Source organism: Euprymna scolopes, chromosome 1, assembly GCF_053919585.1.
Source record: "Euprymna scolopes isolate OS-2025 chromosome 1, ASM5391958v1, whole genome shotgun sequence".
NCBI lineage: Eukaryota > Metazoa > Mollusca > Cephalopoda > Sepiida > Sepiolidae > Euprymna > Euprymna scolopes.
The window spans coordinates 121,046,224-121,071,381 of NC_136482.1; positions in this window are offsets into that span (position 1 = coordinate 121,046,224).

A 25,158-nucleotide genomic window follows, 5' to 3' on the forward strand; every position below is an offset into this window, starting at 1 on the left:
GTCAGCTATCAAAATCAAGAGGCGGGGCGAGACCAGCAAACGCACCCTCGTCCTGCAGGATAACGCTCCGGTCCACAATTCGCATGTCGTCAGATCAGAAGCACGGACGTGTGGTTATGAAATCCTCCTCCACCCCCTATACTCTCCTGACATTGCACTTCTGATATTCACCTCTTCCCAGCTATGAAATTGTTTTTTGAAAGGAAAGCGTTTCCCAGATAATGCAGCCTTGATTGCTGACGTCACATCGTGATTGGAGGACCAACCTGGGGTTTTCTACAAAAACGGTCTCCAGAGCTGCATTAAACGACGGGAGACATGCATAACTCTGGGTGGTTCCTATGTAGAGAAACGTTAATAACTGTGCACAGTTTCGTTGCTCTACTGCTATGGGAAGTGGACCAGGGACATTATTTATTACACACCTCTCGTATTGTCATAGAATAGTTTCTCCTTTCAATTCGTCAGATGTGATTTCTATCTGATATTGTCAACAAAAGATTATTTTGTACATGATACACCCTGCGTGGAAGTTTGGGAATATATACTATCACCACGTTGTTATCTATGGTAACATGCAAACAAAACACTAAAGTTTACGTTTTAATTTTTTTTTTTAATTTTACGTTTTTAATTTTTTTTAATTGTTGTTGGCTTAACTTTCAATGGTTCCTTATAATCTATAATTTCATATTTTTCTAAATTTATGCGCAATTCCAATATGTTTTTAATTGAATTTAGTTTAGCTACAAATTTTATGTGAACTCACCCTCAACGCAAATATCTTTATTAGCAGAGTTTGTTTTTCCAAAAAAGCAACCACTTCTCAAGTACTGGAGGGCATATTATAGTCAGCAAGAAAACGATGTGGCAACAGTACTTCCTTTTTATTTTTTCGTTAACTGCATTAGGTTGTTAATATACGTCAGTATGTCTTTTATTTTTAAGGTTTCCTTTCTGTTTAACTATTTATTTATTAAGAGTATTTATACATTTTTGTTGTTTTTATACTCTCACGTTATATTATGCTGTTCTATTTATGTTTACATTATTCTTACATCGTTGATTTATCTATGTTTTCACATGCATTTTGTAGCTACATACTGCACATTGCCTATTCTTGTTAGTTTTTTTGCCCTATAGTTTCCTTTATATTACTTTTTTAGTCGTGTCTTATGCCTGAGATAAATATCGATTTCTTTGCAAACATCCATGAATCTTGTTGTCTGTTTAATAATTTTTCGCCTGGTATTATTAAATGGCACGCTTCTAGTAGACAAATGTTCAGTCTTTTTGACTTGCTAGGTTTATATTTAATCGCTCTACCTAATATGGACCATCTTAATTCATATTATTTTTTTTCATTAGATCGTTACCAATACTTCTTGTGTGGTTTAGTTTTTCTTAGTTTTTCTCTCGTTATTTTCGTTATTGCTGGTTATTCTGTTGTTATCTTTATTATTGCTATTTCCTTTATTATTGTTATCATCTCTGCTGCGGTGTTCACTGTAATCTGCGTTTTTGTTCTGTATTTGTTAGCAGAGTTATTTTCTTTTTCTTGGTCTATATTCAAAAAAAAAAAACCTCCGAAAAAAGATGCACTCTTGAAGTAGGCAGAACAAAAACGTGCTTTAGTATTGAAAGATGCTACCTCGATTAACTAAGGTCAAATAAAATAAAGTGTAGCATCAGAACAGATACTACATTGTTATCTTATATATTAAGTTTATTGCGCCTAAAATCAAATAAAGATTGCATTAATAAGAACATTAGGGAATATAATGATTAACCACAAACGTATTAATGAAACTCAGGGGGAAGGGGTCAGAGATCTGTTTGTTTACGAAATTTCACATTACTCTTTACATCTTTTACAGCTCTACAGCATTCACATCATAAAGTATATCATGCGTAAAAAGTTCCTATTGTTATTTAAATTATGTTTGCGGGTATGTTTTTTTTTCATAATTGACAAATAAAGAATGCGAAGAAAACTCAGTTTGTAAAAATTTCAAATATAAAATTTTAAATTTAATCACATGAATATTAATATTTGTACAATATATGATAGACACTAGGAAAATCTAAAAATAAAAATAAATTGAAAACCAAACTAAATACATGTCATAAGCCTCCCTAACACCGGCCACTAGATGTGCCCTCTGACTCCGTCAAGGTCGTAATAGTCGTGATTGTCCCCTCGAGAAGTGTTTACAAGATTCCTCCATGTCGCAGGACTCGTTTCGGTTCTAGATGCCGGTGTCCGCTGAAAATTAATTAGCTTCTCATGCAGGCCAAGAGAAAACAAACACAGAGATTTGTAGTCTACGAAAAGGTCATTCACAATATTTACAGGTAATTAACATATATACAATTGTTCAGTTCGATCTGGTTACACAGGAATACCGCTCGGAATCTTATTCTCCGTTCACTACAATGACGACGATGTCTTGTTCTCTCTCGAGATTATGCTCCGATCTGCTCCTTTTTGGCCGGGAATTTGCTTATATATTGAAGAAAGGGGTTAGTCGGGGTAAATCCCTATACCAACCATCGATCAACACGTTATTCCGGGGAAGTTTCGATGCCTTGCACGGTCTGAAAACCTTTGATCGCAGCTTAATCTCATTCATACACTCACAGGTGTTGACTGTTTGATCCCGTCTAACCTTACACTCAAAAACCATATGTCCTTGAGCCGGGTTTTGACAGGCCAAGAACCAAATTATATTTCGTTCTAGCTTCAAAAATGACATCTCTTCTCATTTTTATCAAACAATAAAATTATATGTTTGCTTTACAGAGACACAATACGTGTATCCTTCCAGCTAGGTTACTCGCTGTTGCCCAAGCACGCAATATTGCTTAATAGACAATATCAGCATAATTACCCAGTTTTACTCAGTGTTTATGGGATCTTAATCTCCCCAATGGGGAGCTCTATTGCCTTCTGAGGCGGTCACGCTATACATGTTTATAGATCGTTCCAGCCCTTTTCTAATTTACGAGTGCCCACAGTTTTGCACGAAACCGAATATAAGCACTTTAGGTCTCTAATTGTGAGGGGATGCTAAGAGCAGACATGAAAATATAGGTAGATAGGAAAGAACAAGGAGATTTGACATGACGACCAAGAAACAAAATATGTGAGAAAAAGCTGGTGGCAAAAGAACTGCTCTGTGAACGACCTGACAAAGCGAACTTTTTGGCGTATCTGTGGCATTTCATTTAGGGGGCCCAAGTCCTTCTTCTGTGTGACGTTAGGTGCACACCTCTCTGAAAATATAGTGTTTCCCTTTTTTCCAAAGAAGCGATATCATCTCTATAGAAGCAGAAGGGAGTACAGTCATTAAAGGATAAGCGGGAGGACGTAAGTGGAGCATACATCAGCTCGAACCTTGAAGGACAATCCAGTTATAATCCAAATCTCCACCGACGATTGAACATTTATCTGTATGTCTGACAGGTTTATGTTTAGCTGTAGACCCGGTAAAAACCAGACGTCCCAGACATATCGGGACATTGGCCCCGGGTGTGGACTCAACGTTGTTGGTTCCCACCACGGGCCAACTGATTGCTGCGGTTGAAAACGATCTCTGCGACTTATTCTAAAAGAGCGAGCACCGTGATAACCACTTCGATGTCTGTGTAACCATCAGGTTAAAGACCAAAGATCGACAGTATTAGCTCTAATATATTAACTGAGAGACCACAGAGACTCAGAGAGCCTACGATTACCCTTCACTGCTACCGATGCATGTGGTACAGAACGGAGAGCCACTTGCAGAAATCAGGATTAAGGCTGGTTTCCTCTACGACAGTATATATGAAACGAAAATGACGCTATCAAATGCGTTGCGCTGATCTACATTGACTAGCACGTCTTCGGTGTCGATTTATATTCTTCATGTGATCGTGGAAATAAGATCAAGATTGTCTGAGATAGATCTTTTTTATTCAATATTCACCCCAAACAAGGCAAGTGCCACTTTGAAGTAGGGGGCTACTTTCGGTGACAATTTGCGGGGGCATAATGAAGGAAGATGAGAAGAAATATGTTTGTTCACATTACACCTGAACTTATGCATATCAGTACAGTTGTAAAACAGTATCCCGAAAAGGAGTTCAAAACACTTGCAGTTCTGGGGAAGAAACTATTGGAGTAAAATGTTTTCTTACACATAGGGATTTCTACTGTAAAGGGGTGGGACTAAGCTGCTTGCCGGGTCCGTCGGGGAAGTCATGTTTAGGAGGTACAAGTGCTTGCATTTCGTCAGAGCAGCCACCATTAAAGTATTTGTAGAACAATCAGAGGGATGCAAAATTTCGTTGATGGGACAGGGGCTGAAGCTTAGATGACAGTTAATTACCGATCAGGTTGGCGACTCTCTTTTGAATCCTGCCCAGGTGTGGGAGACAAACAGCAGATGTATCAGTCCAAATGTGACAGCAATACTCCATACATGGGCGAATGGTGGCCTTATAAAGGTGCACGATACTTTCAGGCGTAAGTAATTTTCTGGCACGGTAGAGAGAGCCCACTTTCTTTGCAGCAGCATAGGCAATGCTCTCAATGTATATATTCTAGTTCATGTTCACTGTAAACGTCAGGCCGAGGAGTGTAAAGTAGTACTTTCAGGCAGTTGCTATTGGTGGTAGAAAAGGTTTCTAGTAGTTATTGAAGGAAACAAGCTTAATCTTGGCAGCATTCAATGTGACCATATATTTTTGTTCCTATTCAACTACATATTGGAGGTTATCGTCTAGTTAGTCTCCCATTTCCTTTAATATGTGTTCATTTCCTTTCGCCTCATGACTGTTATAGAGGGTGCTGCCATCGGCAATTGTACCCATCTCCTAAACAATTTTATCAGTGAAGTCATTTATGAATATCAGGAACAATAAAGGTCCAAGGATAGACCCCTGAGGTAGTCCCGAATTTATATCATATTGTTTAGATGTACGACCGTCGAGGACAACTTGGATGTCTCTCTTACTTAAGTAGGATTTTATTATACTGTGTATTCTTTCAGTGATACTATATGATCTAATTTTCCTTAGAAGACCATCGTGCCATACCCTGCCAAAAGCCTTATATATATATCAAGGGCTACCGCTCTACCCTACCCTGTTTTGTCCAGTGAACAGCATATACGTTCAGAGACTTCAGTTAAGATATCTGCTGTTGAACGGCTTACCTAAATCCATATTGTTGGTCAGGAGTTTAGCAACAGTTCGGTGTTGAACTAGGGCTTGATTAATTAAGGACTCAAATCTTTTGGTGAAAAGTTGGAGAAGGCTATCGCGACGATAATTTAGTGGGTCAATTCTTTAACCAGAATTATTGAAGACTGGTACCACAGAAGCGGTTTTCGAGCAGTCGGGAAAACAAGATTCGTTATAAAGTTTAGAGAGAACTGGAGCCATCTCAGCAGATCATTTTTTTTATTAGCACAGCCGGGATTAGATCTGGTCCACATGCTTTTGAGGTTTCTAGGTTTTTTATGATACCATACACCTGAGAAGGGGAAATTTCTAATCGTCTAATGTAGCGTGTGTCCGCAGAGGAAAATCGGGGAGAGAGTGGTGTGCTGGGTCCAATGTGGAGTTTGAGGTAAACCGACTGACAAGCAAATTTGCCTTGGAGGTTGCCTTGCAAGCAACCTCATGATTGTTTGATAGTGGGGGAATCGTTGCCTGCCCATTATTTATTACACTGTTGTAGATTTTCCAAACATCACGGGCCCCTAATTTCTGTGCTTCAATGTGTTTTCTGGTGGTTTCAGTGCAATCTATCTTAGGTTTCGCTATTACCCTTTAACAATTATTTCTTGGTTCTATATCTTTCTGTCCGTTGGAAGCTGCGGAACGCTTGCCGCCTTGGAGCAATAGCAGTTGCACAAGTAGCCGCACAAGCAGAGGTAAATCATTGAGGAGAATGGGGTCTGCTATAAAATTGCTGTCAGTATCATGTTAATTAGGGTACAGTCTTGGGTTGAGGGAGAGCGGCAGAGAAAATACAAGCAGATAATATTATGTTGTATATTTAGTCTGAGCACATAGAGCCCTGGTCAGAGCAAACCAAATCATTACACATATCCTTAAGAATAGGGGAAAACATGTGCGACAGCCTCAAGTAAAATCCCTAGGGAATAGAATTAAGTCCTGGATATTTGTTATAGCCGACATGTTTCAACGCAGTAATGGTCTCATTCTCCGTGACCGAACCATCGAAGATAGCCACTGAAGCCGCAGTAATGCAGGACGACTCGCCAAATATTTGCTAAACTGTTTGACCTCGAGTGTGGGTAGGTGGGTGAAGCGCTCATGTAAATACTCATGGGGGCTCTTGCAGATCTCTCGCGCCGATACAAGGGCGTATCCTTTCTAACGTGGGTGTAACTGTCCGAACCGCGACTGAGAGCAGATTTACGCTAAACAGTATCAACGTTAACGGCTTCGTTGAAAATTTTCACTTACCTAGCCCTAATTATGTCCTTTGCTAATGCCACTTCCATCGCCCGGGCCAGCCTATCCTGTTTTTTTTCTGAGCAAAATAATTGGCTGTATCGGACCGACCAGCGTCTAATCTTTACATGCGTGCACACCCATTTACGTATTCAGTTATTTACTCTCCGTTACCGTTCCCACTAAAGACATCTGGGTTATCTCTATAACGTTTTCCCGGGAGACTTGTATTTTTTAAATACGTTATTCAAGTCTAAGTATCAGGCTAATTTATGTCTACCGTTTAAGTTCAAACGAATCATAACCAGATTATGGTTCGAATGTCATTAGGAGTGGGGCGTGGAGCAGGAGAGAAAGTCTCCATCACCTCTACTGACTAACATCTAACCTAAGTCCGGACTTGAAAGGAAAGCACGTTAGGCCACGCCCACATCTCTTGACCCAGGTAATCTATAAGAAACTTCTCAGCAAGGTAACACAAAGTCCTTATGCTTGAAGGATTCATATCACACCAATTCTACCGGCTACTCCTTTCTAAACTAAACTATCTTTGGATCGGGGATGGTATTTTATTAACCCAACAATAATAATCGCTATGGACTCTCAAGGAACACTTCAAACTACTGAAAAACTTAAGCATTCTAAACTGCAGAATTAGTAACGAAAACCTCGATGGTCCGAACCACCCAGCTATCAACGGCAACATAGACCTCGACCACACATTCACCCCCGTTCGAATGGGCAACATCCATCGTCGCTAACAGAGTGCCTCTAACGAGAAATGAAATTCCACGGCTATAAGTATCGCCGTATGCTGAATAAACTACAGTAATTCGTCAGCATCTGATAGTCCTTATCTGAAACTAAATAGTTTTCTATATCTATCTAAAGGGATACCATGTTCCTCAGCACCCACTCTGTTTAGCTTCGCAACCTTGTGCCTCTCGCATTGCAACTTGGACGTCAGTATCACACACAGGATCGAAATCCTCGGAAGATGAGGACGTGCTAAGCATTGCCTAGATTTCCGTCAACGGTTCTGGCGTAATTTTTCCATCTCCTACTGTGCTCCAACTTCTAAGGGAAACGTTATCTGAAGTGGCCAGTAAAAGGACTGAGAAACATAAAAAAGATAGCGTTTCCTTTAAACTTTACGTCAAAGTTTAGTCCGAGATGCGATTCATCATAATTGAATTTGTTACAATAATTCCACTAACTCGTAGATGAAGTCTGCCAATGATTTAATATAGTTCAATATTCCAAATATAAGTCACGCCAACTATACCATTTTAAGAAAGATATATATTAACACGATATTAGGGCCTATATTTCAATTTATAAGATTACGTTTCTCCGTTGTTTCTTTCGAGTAATTATGTTATCGGGCAATATGCTACGTTTAAAATCCACAGTACGATAAAAAAATACATTCAGATTACGCTACCCCATTTAGCCAGTATGTTGGAAATGTCATTCGCTATAGTTATCCCGCATTTCTCAGGGCCCATTCCTTGTAAGCGAAGTAGTTGAAAACAACACATGTATCAGGGTTTTTTCCGTCTGAAACTCAGTTCTCATATCTATGTATTACATAATGTGATTTAATGAATGTTATTTTCAGACAAACTGTTTCGTACTTTAAAATTCACCTCATTGAATCAAACTTGATATTTTCTTTTTGCATATTTTATTTTTACTCAAGCAAAAATCGATAATATTGCACTTTATTTTATGGAAGAAAAGTAAGTTCTGTTACTATTTTTAAGAAACTTTTTTTCCTATTGCTTTATTCAAATTATAAAAATCATTATTCAATTTATAAAAATGATATCGATAAGAAGATATATAAGAAACTGCAGGGAATTACTTAATAGGTGTGTTTACAGCAATTGACTCTTTGTTTTTTGTGATGTAAATTTTTATATACTTTTCTAATTCTAATACATTCGATGAATGTATATTTTGCGTGAATATTGCACGATTTTTTCCAGAATTTATTGCGTAGAATTGACGGACACCAGAATATAATACGTGCATAAACAAAGTATAATTAGTATATGCACTAGTATAAACCCACTATTCGTAGTAACATACACAGCGTTAGTACTTGGTGTTCTTATTTCCATTCCCAATCGAGTAAAATCGCGACAATCGTGTTGGTGCATACTAATATTATGATAACATTTAAAAATTTTGTCCAGATTAACATTGCCAATATTTTTATAACAGCCTAAACTTTTTTCAACCCAATCGAGGTTGAGTACTGCATCGAGTGAAGCAAAACTCATATAAACTTGTCTCACAGCATAATCTGTTTTGTTGATGACATCAGTGTGTGTCCAATTTTATACGCATACTTTTTTATGTCATTTTGGACATGACTTCGTCTAATTCTGTCACTGTCTCTCCTTCATGGTTTATCAGCGTGAAGCAACAAAAATAATTAGATTTAAACTTTTTATACAATAAACGTGTTTATGATGGCAACTGTACTGACTTGTAATTTTCGGAATAAAAAATAAAAACGAATATATATATATATATATATATATATATATATATATATGTATATATATATATATATATATATATATATATATATTCTTACAGTTGGGGTCAAAAGAGTTTGCATACCTATTTTTTCTAAATTTCTTTATTAATCTTGCGTTATTTTTCATCTTGGACTCTTCCATCATTTGCTGGTTGCGATTCTTTTTGAAAGCATATTTATAGGCCTGGTTGAATTCAAAAAATAATGCTCTCAATAAGAATTTAATTATTCAACAAGACACTGCCCCAAACTATGCTTCTCATTTCACAAAATCTTAGCTTTCAGACAAGGGCATCTCTGGTGAACGTCTAATGGACTGGTCACCTCAGAGCCCCGATTTGAATTCGATAGAGAACCTCTAGTCGATTCCGAACGATTTACGAAAACGGGCATCGATTCCATAGTACAAAATACATTTGCGAGAAGATCAAGAAGGTATCTTCTGAAATCACACCTCAGCAAGTGCATATATTAACATTCTCTGTTGATAGGAGGCTGATTGATTTGATTAAAAATGGAGGAAAGCGAATAAAGGCTTAAATAGTTTCATAAATTCTTATTGTTCTGTTAATTGTTATTTGAGTAATAACTGTTGTTTTCTTTTAATATGTTATCAATATATTGTATTATAATCATAATGACCCACATTTTCGAATTATATCATGTTTAAAAATGGTATTTATTGCGGATAAATGAGAGCTTGCAAACTCTTTTGGCGCATATTCCTTGCTGAAATCATTTAAAGATCCATAACCACCTCCAGAATATGATTATTTGATTTCCGTTTCTATGAATTTACTTCATATATTTGCATATCAAACAGTGAGTAACATAGTTATTATATTGGATAATATTGAAGCATAAATGTCTCAATTTATACAATTTGCACACACTTTTGACCCCCACTGTATATATATATATATATATATATATATATATGTATATATATGTATATATACGTGTATATATACCTATATATATATACGTCTCTCTCTCTATCTCTCTCTCGCTATATATATATATATATATATATATATATATATATATATATATATATATATCCAAAATATCTTCTCCTAACAGCTTGAACAATTTTGCATAGACAATATAAATCTGAATTTATACGACTAGATCGTATTATGTCCTGAAAAATACGATATGTCTCATATTCTTGTCAATGTGCTTATCATTTAGAAACAACGGTTTGGTAGAGTTTTACTATCCCCTTGTATGAAATTGCATTGTTGAGCAATTTAGTGCTATCGATGAACAGCAGATGATTACCCTTCTTATTAATGTGAGCAAACTGATTAAAAACATTATTTTAAAGTTACCAAGATATTTACAAATTCAAGCTTTTAATAAATTGTAGACCCATTTATGCGTTTTATATGTAAAGAATTAAGAAATGTTTTTCATTATTGAAGGTTTTTCATAATATACACGAATATTTGTAGAGTTTCTTTATATAATGAAACTTAAAACTACAAAGATACTCATAAAACCCGTGTCTTACAGCAAACGAATACAATAAGGTTAGCAAGGAACTTGGAAGAAGAACATGAATAAGTACAAAATATTATTCTATTTTCATAAACATAATTGTTGTTACTCATAGCTCGTTGTGCCATGTATTATTCGAAACTACGCTATTAGAATCGTTACACTCTTTTTGACAAGGTCATTCAACAGATTTTAGAATAATAAATTGGTATCAAATAAAATATTTACAATATAAAAGGTCATTGGGTTGTACTAATTAGGTACTCAAGACAGGGCAGCGAACTGTTTAGTTATCAGACTTACTAAAAATTGATAGACAGTAATTTCAACAATAGATTCAACAATAGTCTAAACAGTCGTTTCAACAAAAGATATCTAAACGAAAACAACACAAATTAATTATATGAATCAGACTATACAAACATTTTAATAGATTTTGGGAAATCATTATCAGTTAATGTAAACATCATCAAAAAGCTTTTTACGGTTGTACATAATTACAACCGACACCATATTATTATAGCGGTCCAGATCCTACGTTAGACAAATAAAATTATCGATATTTGCAAGGGTGTGTATATATCTTAGTAAATTGTTGATGGAAGTCAAATCAAATAAACAAGCTCTAGGTTGTTGGTAAAGATTTGAAAAAATATCATTTAAGATAAACACATATACGCAATAATGATCATAGATCATTTTTTTGATGGCGGTATTCCATCCGCTTTGAATATTTGTAATTTTGCAAGGGAGTACTATATTCGTGATATAAATATGATTACACCAAATGCAAATTCGAATGCTGACAGATTTATTTTTAGATTATCTTTACTGGGTTGAGTATTTCAATTATATCAGTGGGAGAATTAGGTAAAATACGAAAATAAATATAAACTTGCAAAATACAATGCACACATATAGCGATGTTAATTATCAGTGATAAGAAGATAGTTTTTTCGTCGATAATAATATACAAATATAGAACTATATATATATATATATATCCATACATATATATATATATATCCATACATATATATATATCCATACATATATATGTATATATATATATATATATATATATCCATACATATATATATATATATATATATATATCCATACATATATATATATCCATACATATATATGTATATATATATATACTTAATTTACACACATACATTTATATACGAAAATAAAGATTTATGCGTAAACTTTAAGTATTTACTTCGAAAGTGCTCAATACGAAAGTAGGGCTAGTTAGTAAGTTATAAAATGTATATGGCGATTAAGCTACACTGAATATTCCGACGTTTCATTTACTCTAGGACTCTTCAATCACTTAATTATTGTATCGTTTAGGTAATCGATGTTGCCCTGAACTCAGCAGAAGAAATAGCAACAATCAATCCAACAAAAGGAAATAAAGTGTGGTTTTACATGATAAAAATCCAAAACTTTGTTTTTTGAGAATTCTTCGATGCTAATCATGTCTAACCCTAACTTAATCGCCATATATATTTTATACACTTATATATATATATATATATATATATATATATATATATATATATATATATATATATATAATTCGATTTTTTTCTTAATACTTTCGACATCATTATTTTATCTCTTTGTGTAATTAAACTGTATCGGATCATAGAAAATTAACCATCAGAGTCTGACGGTTATTTCTTGTGTTTTTTTTTCCCTAAGTTTAAAAATCCCTGCGTTTGTGTTCGTATTTCGATGATTTTGTTATAAGCACGCGATAGAATTCTGCAATTTGGGCTAATTAAGTGTGAGAATCCAGTGTTTATATAATCGGGAGAGTCTTTGAAAGCGCTATTATACAATTAAAGATGTTCGCATTTTCAAGTTGTTTTCTAGAATAGTTTGTTTATTAGAAAAACTATTTTAGAAAACAACTTAAAAATGCCAAAAATTTTATTAAATGAGAACAACAAAAAATATAAACAATTGTAAAATGTTTTTGATTCCTAATTGGGGGCATGAGACAAATGGATTCGACAATCATTTTTATAACCATAGGCTGTGCTAAACAACTAATGAAAACTTTTCAAAATTATTATAAAATTTGTCGAATTTTGGATTAAATCAGTTCACCGTTAACTACGCCACGGATCTGAGAACTTAACAGGTTAACTACGCCACGGACCGCATTTTATTCTTGGCCGCAATCTTGGTTACTGATCTGAACTACGCCGCCATCTTTGTTCAACACAATGTCTCAAAACTTAACAAATTGTGTGCCGGCCACCGTCTTTTCTTTTGACGGATCGGAATTTAAATTCGAATTGTGTCTTGTAAAATTTCTGAGGATTCGAACACCGCACAAATCATGCAATCTACAACAGAGAATCCAAACGACCCCGAATTTCTCGAAAATAATCCGACTCTTTTTGCAGAATTGATTCAATGTTTAGACGATAGAAGTATGTATCTGTTTATAAGAGACGCATTGGACGATGGAAGGAAAGAATTGAAGATATTAAGAGAACATTATTTATCAAAAGGGAAAACGAAAATAATATCCCTATATACAGAATTAACGTTCCTGAAACGTAACGAGGATGGAACGATTACCGACTACGTTATAAGGGCAGAAACAACCGTCAATGCCTTAAAACTCTCAGGTGAAATAATAAGCGATAACTTGTTGATGTCAATGACCCTCAAGGGACTTCCAACCGATTTTAAACCATTTACAACTGTTATAACTCAGAAAGACAAACCACTAAATTTCAGCGAATTTAAAGTGGTATTGCGCAGTTACGAACAGACCAATCTTATGCTCGTGGACAATAATAACTTGAAGTTAAAAATGCTTTTCGAACGCAGACACCACCAAATTACGCATCTCACCGCAACGTATTCTCCAAAAGTAATTCCCCCCCACAAAAAAGAATAAAATTATGTGCTATAATTGTGGACTACCCAACCACAAAAGTCTCCAATGTCGATATACACGCTCTAACATGGACGTTGAAAAATTTGAGGAAGAACATACATTTCTATTCACATGTAACTTTGACAATACCACAAACGGTAAAAATCTTCTTGTAGACTGTGGTGCTACAGCGCACGTTATCACCAAGGAATCTGATTTTATTAATTTTGATTCAAACTTTAATCCTAAAATCATTTTGTCGAACTTGCCGACGGTCGTCAAATAAATGATATAGTCTTGAAAAGAGGTGATGCTAAAATATTCCTAAAAAATAATAAAGGCGAAATCTGTAACTGTATTCTAAAAAATTGCTCTGTTCATACTTACATTTAAGCAATACATATTTTCCGTGCAGGCTGCAATAAAACAAGGCGCGAATATACAATTTGGCCAAAATACATCAAAATTGATATAGCCCAATGAAATTGTATTTGGCATTAAAGTAAATGGCCGACTATATTATTTAAAAAGTATGGTTCCCTCAAAAACTGCCTGTCACGACTTGGAAACCTGGCATAAAATTCTAAGACACTGCAATACAGCTGATATTAAAAAATTACCAAATGTAGTCGAAGGCATGAAAATAATACCTTCAGACGCTCTCCCAAATTGTGATGTGTGTGCACAGGGAAAAATGACAAAAGATATAAGCCAAACGCCAGGCAAACACGCTAGGAAAATTCTCTCACTTGTGCATTGAGACTTAGCAGGTCCGATTAGCCCGATGGGAAGAAATAATCTAAGGTACGTTTTAAACTTTATTGATGATTTTCCGGTTTAATTATGGTTTATGTTCTAAAAAACAAATCCGACACTATCCTCGCCACTAAGAAATATTTAGGTGATGTTGCTCCGTACGGTTCAGTAAAATGTATTCGCTCAGACAATGGGACGGAATGTACTAGTAAAGACTTTGAACTCTATAATTAATCACATTATTAAACACGAGAAATCAGCGCCGTATTCCCCCTTCCAAAATGAAACCGCTGAAAGGGCTTGTCGAACCCTTTTTGAGATGACAAGATGCCTACTTATCGAATCGAAATTAGCGCATAGTTTATGGGCATACGCTTTAATGGCAGCAGCATATATCAGAAATAGATCGTTCCATAAGAGTCTAGGAAAAACGCCGTATGAAGGGTTTTGCAGTGTAGAACCTAAAATGAACACAATGCATCTATTTGGTTCTGATTGTTTTGCATTTATAGAAAACACCAGTAAACTAAATACTAAAAGAGAAAAAGTTACTTTCGTAGGTTACGATAAAAATAGCTCGGAATACTTAATCTACTTCCAAACTCAAAATGCCATAAAATGGGATAGATGTGTAAAATTCAGTGATAAATCACATTTTTAAAATGGCGATCCAGTGAATGAAAAACGTGAAATATTACCTAGCATGTTAATCGATCACAATAAAAATATTAATAACGACGACAATTATAGTAAAACTTCTGACAAAAATATTAACCAGACACGTCGATACCCAATAAGGGAGTGAAAAAGGGCAACCTTCCCACAAATTGAAAAGATACAAGATTTCGCCGTGAGTTACTGTTATTCGTTGAACAGCGCACCAGAAAGTGATAACGAGGCACTTAATTCAGAAAATCACCAAAAATGGGAACAAGCTATGGTATCCGAATTGAAAACTTTATCTGAAAATAACACATATGGAACAATGGCAAAACCAACAGATAAATATATAATTTCTTCACGCTGTTTTTTTCCAAAAAAATCACAGCTTCTGGCATTGAAAATTTTAAAGCAAGATTTGTGGCAAAAGGTTTTTCACAAATTTCTGGACTGGAATATTTTTCAACATTTTCACCAATGACAAATTTAACGACAATTAGAATTGTATTACAACTTGCCGCTCAATACAATTTAAAATACATCAAATTGATGTAAAAAATGCTTATTTAAATGCTCCGATTGACTGTGAAATCTATATTTACCCTCCAGAGGGATTTAACATGAAAAATAAAAATTGGGTGTGGAAATTAAATAAATCGTTATATGGACTAAAATAAAGTGCACACACTTGGAATTTAACAGTCCATAATTATTTAATAGAACAGGAATTCAAGCAATGCCCCGTAGACGCGTGCATGTATACCAAAAATGTAGGTAATAAATTGTTGATTTTTGTTTTTTGGGTTGACGGACGATATATTAATCGCCTCAAACTGAGACAACACTATAAAAGATGTTAAAAATGAAGCAAATAAAAACATTTTTAATGTCCGATCTTGGACGACTGTCATGGTTCCTCGGTATAAAATTTACCTGTGAAAATGAAACTATAACTATGAACCAATAACGATACATTGAAAAAATTCTGCTCAAGTTCGGAATTCAAGATTGTAAGCCGCGTTCAACTCCCGTCGAAATGGACATAAATAAAAAATATAGGGACCGAAAGAAAATCCATAGATAATCGAATATACAGGGAAATGGTAGGGAACCTCATCTACAATATGACCTCAACAAGGCCTGACATATGTTACACTGTAACAAAGCTATCCTAAAACTGATCGAAACCGACAATTAAATACCTTAATCGTGCAAAACAAAACCTCCGTTACCTAAAAGGAACTAAAAAACATCCTTTAAGATTTAAAAAGTCTACAAATCCTCTAAATTTAAAAGGATTTTCGGATTCAGATTGGTCTAACTCTGAGGATAGAAATAGTATAGCAGTGCATTGTTTTAGACTGTCAAAGACTGGACCTATGATCTCTTTGAAAACTAATAAGCAATTAATTGTTGCATTTTCTACTTGTGAAGCAGAATGTGTGGCCCTTATTCATTCCGTGCAGGAGGCAATTTTTCTGAACACCCTTCTAAAATCTATTTTAAAACCAGATCTAATTTAACCACCTATAGTAATTCATTGTGATAATCAGAGCAGTATCTTATTAGCAAAAAATTCTATGAGTCATCAAAGGTCGAAGCATATTGATATCAGATATCATTTTATAACGGATGAAATAAGGAAAAATCTATGACTCGTACTTTTGTGACGTCTGAAATAATATAACCGACATTTTTTTAAACCTAAAATAAAGAATAAAATTAAGACATTTTATAACAGAACTTTTTGGAATCTAATTATGAATAAATCTCTTTTCAGAAATCCAAAAGGAGAAGCATGAACAGTGAAAATTACACACACACACAAAAAAAAAAAGAAATTTACATTGTCACGACGAGAAACTGCGACCATTTCTACCTTACTAACCAAATAAACCAACTAATACCGAACATAATGTTTACAGTTTTTGTAACAGAAAAAAGTAACTTGGTAAAACCCTTTTGTAAACTTCCTATTTGTCAAATAGTTCTTTTGGTATCTTTTTTGGCAAACATTTGTTAAAAAAAAACAAAAAATAATAAATTAATAAATAACACGGTTACACATAACAACAACAAGATAGAACATAAAACAAAAAAATAAAATATATATGTAACACTAAAAAAAAAAATGTTCGATAGAATTATCCCCCCTTGCACTAAGTTAAACAGAATTATATCCCTTAGACCATAATATAGTCGGCATTACATATTTCAATATATATATATATATATATATATATATATATATATATATATATATATATATATATATATAAGGGATTATACACGTAACATAGGCAGAGGATCATAACTATCATATTATAACTGAGTATAATCACCTTCTCAACACACGAATACAGATACATAAAAGGTAAAAAATAAAAACATTAAAAACAACTAAAAACTAAAAAACAGAACACAATAAATAAATAAATAAATAAATAAAAACTTCAACAACATCACAGGATAAACGAGAAAAACAACAGTAACAACAATAATAATAAACTAGGCAATATTATATAAAATAAAATATTAAAAAAATACATATATATAAATATATAACCAAATCTTTCAACAGAAATAATATAATAAATGTATAAGTAAAATAAAATATTTCTGCAGGACTGACATGCTCTCTCCGCCATCTTGAATCCACTTTTGTCTTCAATTTGGAAAAAGAGAGGTATCTTTCTCTCGAAATTAATTAAAGTTCCACACCATCCACGGACTTTACATACACCAGACATACCAGCAACTTGGTAATGAATAATTATACATTGAAGTGAAGAATGATAGTCAAATAAAGGTTAGACACTCCTCTATTCAACCATACTCCTCTACATCCGTTTGTTTTTCTTTTTACTTCATATTTTCCGGTCTTCCTCCGCATTGTTTTTGGCTTTAATATATATATATATGTATATATATATATATATATATATATATATATATAGAACAAAAATGTATATTTGTGAATTTGTGTGCATATATTTATGTGTATTTGAAAAGTATTCTATATATATGTTTATATATATTTAGCAAATGTTTATTTTCATACGTATAAAAAACTCAATGTCATAAAAAATGTCTCTTTTTGCACATATTATACCAATATATTAATAATTCTTTTTGACCAATGAGAATAAAGACAAATTCCTCCAAATCCAGAACAAAAAAACAATTATTTTATTGGTTTATTTATCTTTATTCATTTATTTTTCATTTTTTTATTTATTTATTTTTCTTTCCTCTTCTCAAGTGAAACCAACATTGAATTCGAAAGGATGTTTCCATTATATCAGAAAAGAGGGTGTGTAAAATGTTTTTGACTCCTAATGGGGTTACTTATTTATTTGCACCCCCTCGGCCAAATGTAGCACAAAGACGGAAAGTGGGGATCCAGCAGGCTCCCCTAAAGGAGGGGCACTCCTGCAATTTTAAAAAATTGCCTGAGTAACCCCGTCGGCATTCCGGGGGCATCAGGCAGTTAGCAAGGAACTTACTCCACTCGAAAGCCCAGTGGCAAAGCATTACCCAGGCTACGTACCTCAGTCCAACAGGTGCTGGGGCCGTTACTGGTCCCTCACCTGTTGTGCTGAGTGTCAAGTGACCAATCCCTGACGAGTACGACTACCCTGTCTCCCTGCAGCCGAAGCCGCTAGGAAACCTTCCCCATCAGACTAACTGGTGGAGTATGAAACGAATTGATTCGACAATCATTTTTATAACCAACGGCTGTGCTAACCACCAATGAAAACGTTTCAAAATTATTATAAAATTTGTCGAATTTTGGATACAATCAGTTCGCCGTTAACTACGCCACGGACCGCATTTGATTCTTGGCCGCCATCTTGGTTACTGATCTGAACTCCGCCACCATCTTTGTTCAACACAATATCTCAGAACTTAACAGGTTAACTACGCCATGGACCTCATTTGATTCTTGACCGCCATCTTGGTTACTGATCTGAACTACGCCGCCATCTTTGTTCAATACAATATCTCCAAACTAACAAATTTTATTAAATGACAAAAACAAAAAAAAAAGACAAAAAATAAACATACAATTTGTTTTTTAGTTCTTTTGGCAACTTCGTTGTTTTTTTCTCTTGATACCTAAAATGTATCTAATAAACTTCTTTTTTATTTGTTTATGTAAGTTAGAAAATCAATTCACTCCTGCTGGCATTTCGAGGATATTGCTGATATGTCTGTTATTTTCATGTAAGATTTAAGAGTACACTTCAATGTGAGCTGCTTTTGGGATGGTCATCGAGTATTAATACAATTGGGAGATCCTAACAAAAAGATGTAAAATAAACAAGTAAGCTAGTGTGTAAAACAACTTGACGTAGAAAACATTCAATAATAGAGAAAAAAATTGATTTTCTTTAATTCGACAACTTCATTTTTTTCTATATTTCTAAATGAACTTTATATTATTAATTTTGAATCTTAGAAACTCCCTCATCACACAAAAAGAGTCCATCTTTATTGGTCTGATTTTCTGTAAGCTTACTATCCGTGCCCTCGTCTTCGTATTTCGAGGATAGGTGCTGGTACTGCTGTTATTCGCATGCGGGATACCCTTAACGGGGCGCTGTACTTGTGTGTAGTAATTCGAAGTTTATCAAATTTGGAGACACTCTTAAAAACACTATTTATTAGATCTATATGAAAGTTATTGTAATTATTTATATATTTTGATTTCAAATGATGTTTTAGTTACTTACCTTTAGGTTTCATATCATTTAAAAGTGTGCAAATAACAATCGTTTTAGAACAATAATGTGTACTTTACATAACGTTGAATACACAAGGTGGAAAAACAAATCGCCATTTTATTAGTGCAGTTTGCTGAAACAGCTCACGATATCAACGGAACGTTAGCTGAAGGAACCACACGCTCAGCCTTATGTTAGTTTTGAAATTTCGTGGCGGCAACAAGAGCCCTGAAGATGCCGAAAGGAGAGGCCATGTTTACTGCCATCAATTAAGAGCCTTAATGGAACCGAATCCATGTTGAAGTGTTTTAAGACTTGCTTCTGAATTAACCGTCACATATACGACGATTTTCAGCCACTTGAGAGAGATTTGAAGACAAAAATTGGTAAATTGTTGTCTTACAGATTACAATCTGTAAGGCAACAATTTACCAATTTTATCAAAAGTAACACCGTTATAAACAACCATTTTTGATTATTTTATGGAACAAGACCGACCCGTTTCTCGAACGGCTTGTGTTCGTTAACGACAAGAAGCGACGCTTGTCTCAGTGGTTACATTCCGGGAGTGCTCTACGACACATTCCTAAGCCAGAGTTGCAGCAAAGGAAGATCATGCGAATTTATTACAATTTATTTGAATGCAAACGAAACGGAGAAGAGTGACAATAAATTAATGAAATGCATCAGAAAATTCGACAACAACACCCAGAATTAGTCAACAGAAAAGCCACAATTTGCCTCCACGACAATTATCGAGCGAACGTTCTTAAACTGACCCGGCAGAAGTTAAAAGAATTAGACTACAAAACTCTGTCTCGTCCGACATACTCTGTAGACATTTCATCTAGCAACTACCATATTTTCAAGCATCTGGACAACACCAAAACCTACGCGGTATCACCACCGCTTTTAACAACTTCATTGTAACCAGTACACAAGATTTTTACGTTACTGGAATAAATACACTTGTTTTGGGCTGGCAAAATTGTGTTTATTCGGAGTGTGTTTATTCTTGATTGATCAATAAATATTTGTTTGAACTGAGATATGTTCATCTGTATATAAAGGATAAACACCACAAAAAATTTCTTGTCAGCATGATAAATAATTACAAATTTAAAAAAAAATATAAATTGTTTTTTAAAGAAAAAAAAAAGCTTGAAGTTGCAAACATTTTATAAAATGAGAGAAGGAAATCATTCAACAGCTTTATTCAGTGCTTTCAGCATACTTATATTTTCTCTTTTTGTAATTGGAATTATTTTTTTTTATATAGGCATCACCACATTATCAAGGTCAAGAGGCCACTCAAGGATAAGGGTTAAAGAGTGTACAGTAGAAATTGGACAATATAGTAATCATTAGTAATGAAAATTTGGTAAATTTGATAACTTATATGGAACGGCTCATCAAGAACTTATTTACGTTAGACTTGAAGACAACCATATTGTAGTTAGCCGGAAAGCAGGAAAACGGAAGACAATTCAACAGGCGAGCAGTTCTAAGAAAAAAGCTTTGTTCGTGGAATGTACGTTAACGTTTAGGCACAGATAAAGAGTGGGGGGAATTATTGATAGTGTTTACAGCTAGACGAGTGTTTCTTGTGAAAGTTTGGCGAGGGGGGACAAAAGATTAAAGCTCAGTCGAACACTTTCCATGAAAATAACGATACATCAAAGACAAACTCGCAACATCTCTTTTGTGAGATAGAGGTTGCAAGGAAGAGAAAATGGCATCCCCTACGAGGCTACGAAGTCTATTTTGTACTCTATCAAGGCAGGCCAAGTCCTTTCTAGCAGCTCCTGCCCAGATGTGGCAACAGTATTCCATCCTTGGACGTACCTGGCTCTTATATAGAGAATAGAATCAGCAGTGAGATATCTACCGGATCGATAGAAAGATCCCACCATTTTTCCAGGAGTAATGGTCAAGCCAAGAAGCTTGTCAAAACTTGAGGCCTCCTGAAGACGAGAGCCATTCATTTCAATTGATGCCAAATGTGGATCAGAAGGTTGATGATGTAAAGAGGGAACCTTGGTTTTAGATGCATTAAAAGTAACCAGCCACTCCTTTCCCCATTGTACTACGTGCTCAAGATCAGAGGAGAGAGAATTGGAGAAAACTTGGTCGTTTACTGTCTTAGATGTGCTACGATAAATGGTAGTGTCGTCAGCATAAATGTCTACAAATGATGTAAGGATGTTATTTGGAAGAGCATTAATGTAGATCAGGAAAAGAGTTGGGCCCAGGATGGACCCCTGAGGGACACCGGCATTAATACTGTGAGGCCCCTCAACTACTACTCTTATGAACTTATCAGAAAGAAATGATTTAATAATTGAGAAGACTTTTCCAGCTATACCATAGCTAGCGATCTTATGAAGAAAACCTTTATGCCATACCCTATCAAAGGCTTTAGATATGTCAAGAGCAATTGCCCTAGAACGATTGCCACCGTCGAGAGATTTGCTAATCCTATGCGATATAACTGTAAGGACATCTGCTGTAGATCTAGCAGAACGGAAACCATATTGAGTGTCACTAAGAAGGTTATTTTTGTTGAGATGGTTGATTACTTCTGTATTTAACACAGATTCTAGCAACTTACTCATGACGCACAGGAGACTTATTGGCCTGCACTGAGAGGGGGATGAGCGATTACCTGAATTCTTAAATACAGGGCCTACTGATGAGATTTTCCAGGGAGATGGGAAACTATTCTCCTTAAGACAACGTTTAAACAGTTTTGTAAGTATGGGCGCTAGTTCAGGTTGAAGTTTTTTGAGTACTATAATTGGAATACCGCCAGGGCCAGTTGCTTTACTGGAATCAAGGTTTTTGATTAGCTTGGCAACATCACGTACAGATATACGTATATCACATAACGTGTTTTCTGATACAGGAGGAAATATTGGGGGTTGGCGGCCTTGATCGCAAAGGGTAGACTAAGCTGCAAAGTTCTTGACAAAGAGTTTGGCTTTGTCTGATGCTGACGAGATTACCTCAGGTCCATTAATAATAGTTAGGATGGAGCACACGCTTCTGTTCAGGATTCTGTTTGCTATTTGCCAAAACTGGTGGGAACCAAGCCGCTGCTCAGCTATTTTGGACTTAACAGATTGAGCATACAACTCTCTTGCATTCTTTATTACCTTCTTACAATGGTTGCTGGCAGTCCTGAAAGGGGCTTTAGTTTTCATACATGTATTACGTTGGAAACAATCCTGATCTACATCAATGACCTCCCTAAACACATACTTAAATCATTCGTTGACATCTATGCTGATGACACGACCATCTACGGCAACACATCAAAGGCTGTAAATGACGAAGTTCTCTCGGATTCTCTCTCCTCTGATCTCGAGCGCGTGGTTCAGTGGGGGAAGATGTGGCTAGTTACCTTTAATGCATCCCAAACCAAACTCCTATCCTTACATCATCAACGCTCTGATCCCCAGCTGGCATCAATTGTGATTGATGGCTCTCCTCTGGGTGAGGCCCCGTGTTTTGACAAGCTTCTGGGTTTGACCATTACTCCTGATCTGAAATGGAACACGTACATCAAGTCTGTTGCCAAGGTCGCTGGAAAGATGGTGGGATCCTTCTACCGCTCCAGAAGATATCTCACTACTGATGCAATTCTCTATCTATATAAAAGCATAGTACGGCCAAGGATGGAATACTGTTGCCATATCTGGGCAGGAGCTGCCAAAACAGCCTATCCTGCCTTGACAGAGTACAAAATAGACTTCGTGGTTTAGTGGGGGATGCCCTTTTCTCTACCCTGCAACCCCTCTCCCACAGAAGAGACGTTGCGAGCCTATCCTTGTTTTATCGTTATTTCCATGGCAGGTGCTCGTCTGAACTCCAATCCCTGGCCCCCCCTCGCCAATCTTTCACGAAAAACACCCGTCTAGCTGAATCCACTGTGAAAAATTTCCCCCACTCTATATCTGTGCCTAAATCAAAACGCGGATTCGATCAACAAAGCTTCTTTCTTAGAACTGCACGCCTGTGGAACTCTGTTCCGTCTGCCTGCTTCCCTCCGGACTACAACTTGGATGTCTTCAAGTCAATTGTTAACAAATTCCTAATGAACCGCCCCCCTAATTAAACACTTCATCAAATCTCCTCACTAACGTAATGTACTTGCAATAACCCTTATCCCTGAGTGGCTTCCGGGCCTTGATAAGTGGTGATCACTGTGTAAAAAAAAAAGTGATTTCTGTGCGCAATGGCAGCGGCACATTCTGGAGAGAACCATGGCTGGCTGTTAGGTTTTTTGCTGAAACTTTTTCGATGGTATGAAACAGTCAATACCTACAATTAACCATTCCGTTAGGTCTAATACTATAGAGGACACATCCTTTTTAAACATGGAATGCAGAGGTAGATCAGATATAAATGTACGGAAGCTATCCCAGTCAGCCTTTGTGTATCGATATACTGTACGATGGAGAGGTACGTCTGGGGACTTATTACATTTCATTTTTATCTTAATTGATACAATAGAGTGGTCGGAAGATCCAAGAGGCGACAGAACAGAAACTGAACATAGTTCAGGGCAAGTTGTGAGAAAAAGGTCTAGTAGGCTCGCATACTGACCGTCATTTTCGGGCACACGGGTGGGTTCCTGAACAATCTGAGTGAGGTCATAGGTAATGGAGAAATCATGACTGAACCTCCCCTCATCATCGGTTCTATTAGAGTGGGTCAACCATTCGACGTTGTGAACATTGAAGTCATTACATACGTGAATGTTAGCTGAAGAATAAGCAGATAGGACTTGGTTAATTTTCTCAGATATGCTTTGAACGATAGTAACTCCGCTGTAATGGGGGCGATAGAGAGTAAATATAAATGCCGTAGTGTGGGCTAAAACAACCCAGAAGCACATATAGGGTAAGTTAGGATCTTCCCTGGAGATGTCCCTACCACATGGAAAGTTATCCCTAATATAGACACATATTCCATGCCCATGTCGATCTTGGGGGTCAGATTTAGAAGTTAAGTTAGAGTATCCTTTAATTGCGAACTCTTCTAGGGAAATAGCCTGTCCAATGCCAGTTTCACTTAAAAATAAAAGGTCTGGTTTAGTCTCATGTAATTGGGTTTAAAGCTCTGGAAGGTTAGAACGTAGACCCCTGATGTTGGAAAAGGAGACATTGTAGTAGGGGTCTACGTTGCAAGTTGGAGAACCGTGTTTAATCGGATATTTTTTCTTTAAACTTGTCATGATGAATTTTTGGAAATTGTGGACTAGGTCGTCAGATTTACTTAGAGCAGAACAGAGTGGGGAAACTAAGAGAGAAGAAGAAACGTATATTTTATTTATTTTTTTTATTTGTAGCTAATGATAAGGTAAAGCCGTAACAATTACCCACTAGTATGGCATCGAGAGGCCCCACCAGAAGCTACTGCATGGTCGAGAATTCATTCACAAAATGGCAATACAGAGGCCCCAGTACTTTGCACCTGCTGATAGGACAGTCTCCTTGGTGGTTAATCCAAGGTTCGGGTCCCTGACTATCAAGCGGATAACGTCAGCCCAGACAAAACGTTTACCTCCAACACCCTTA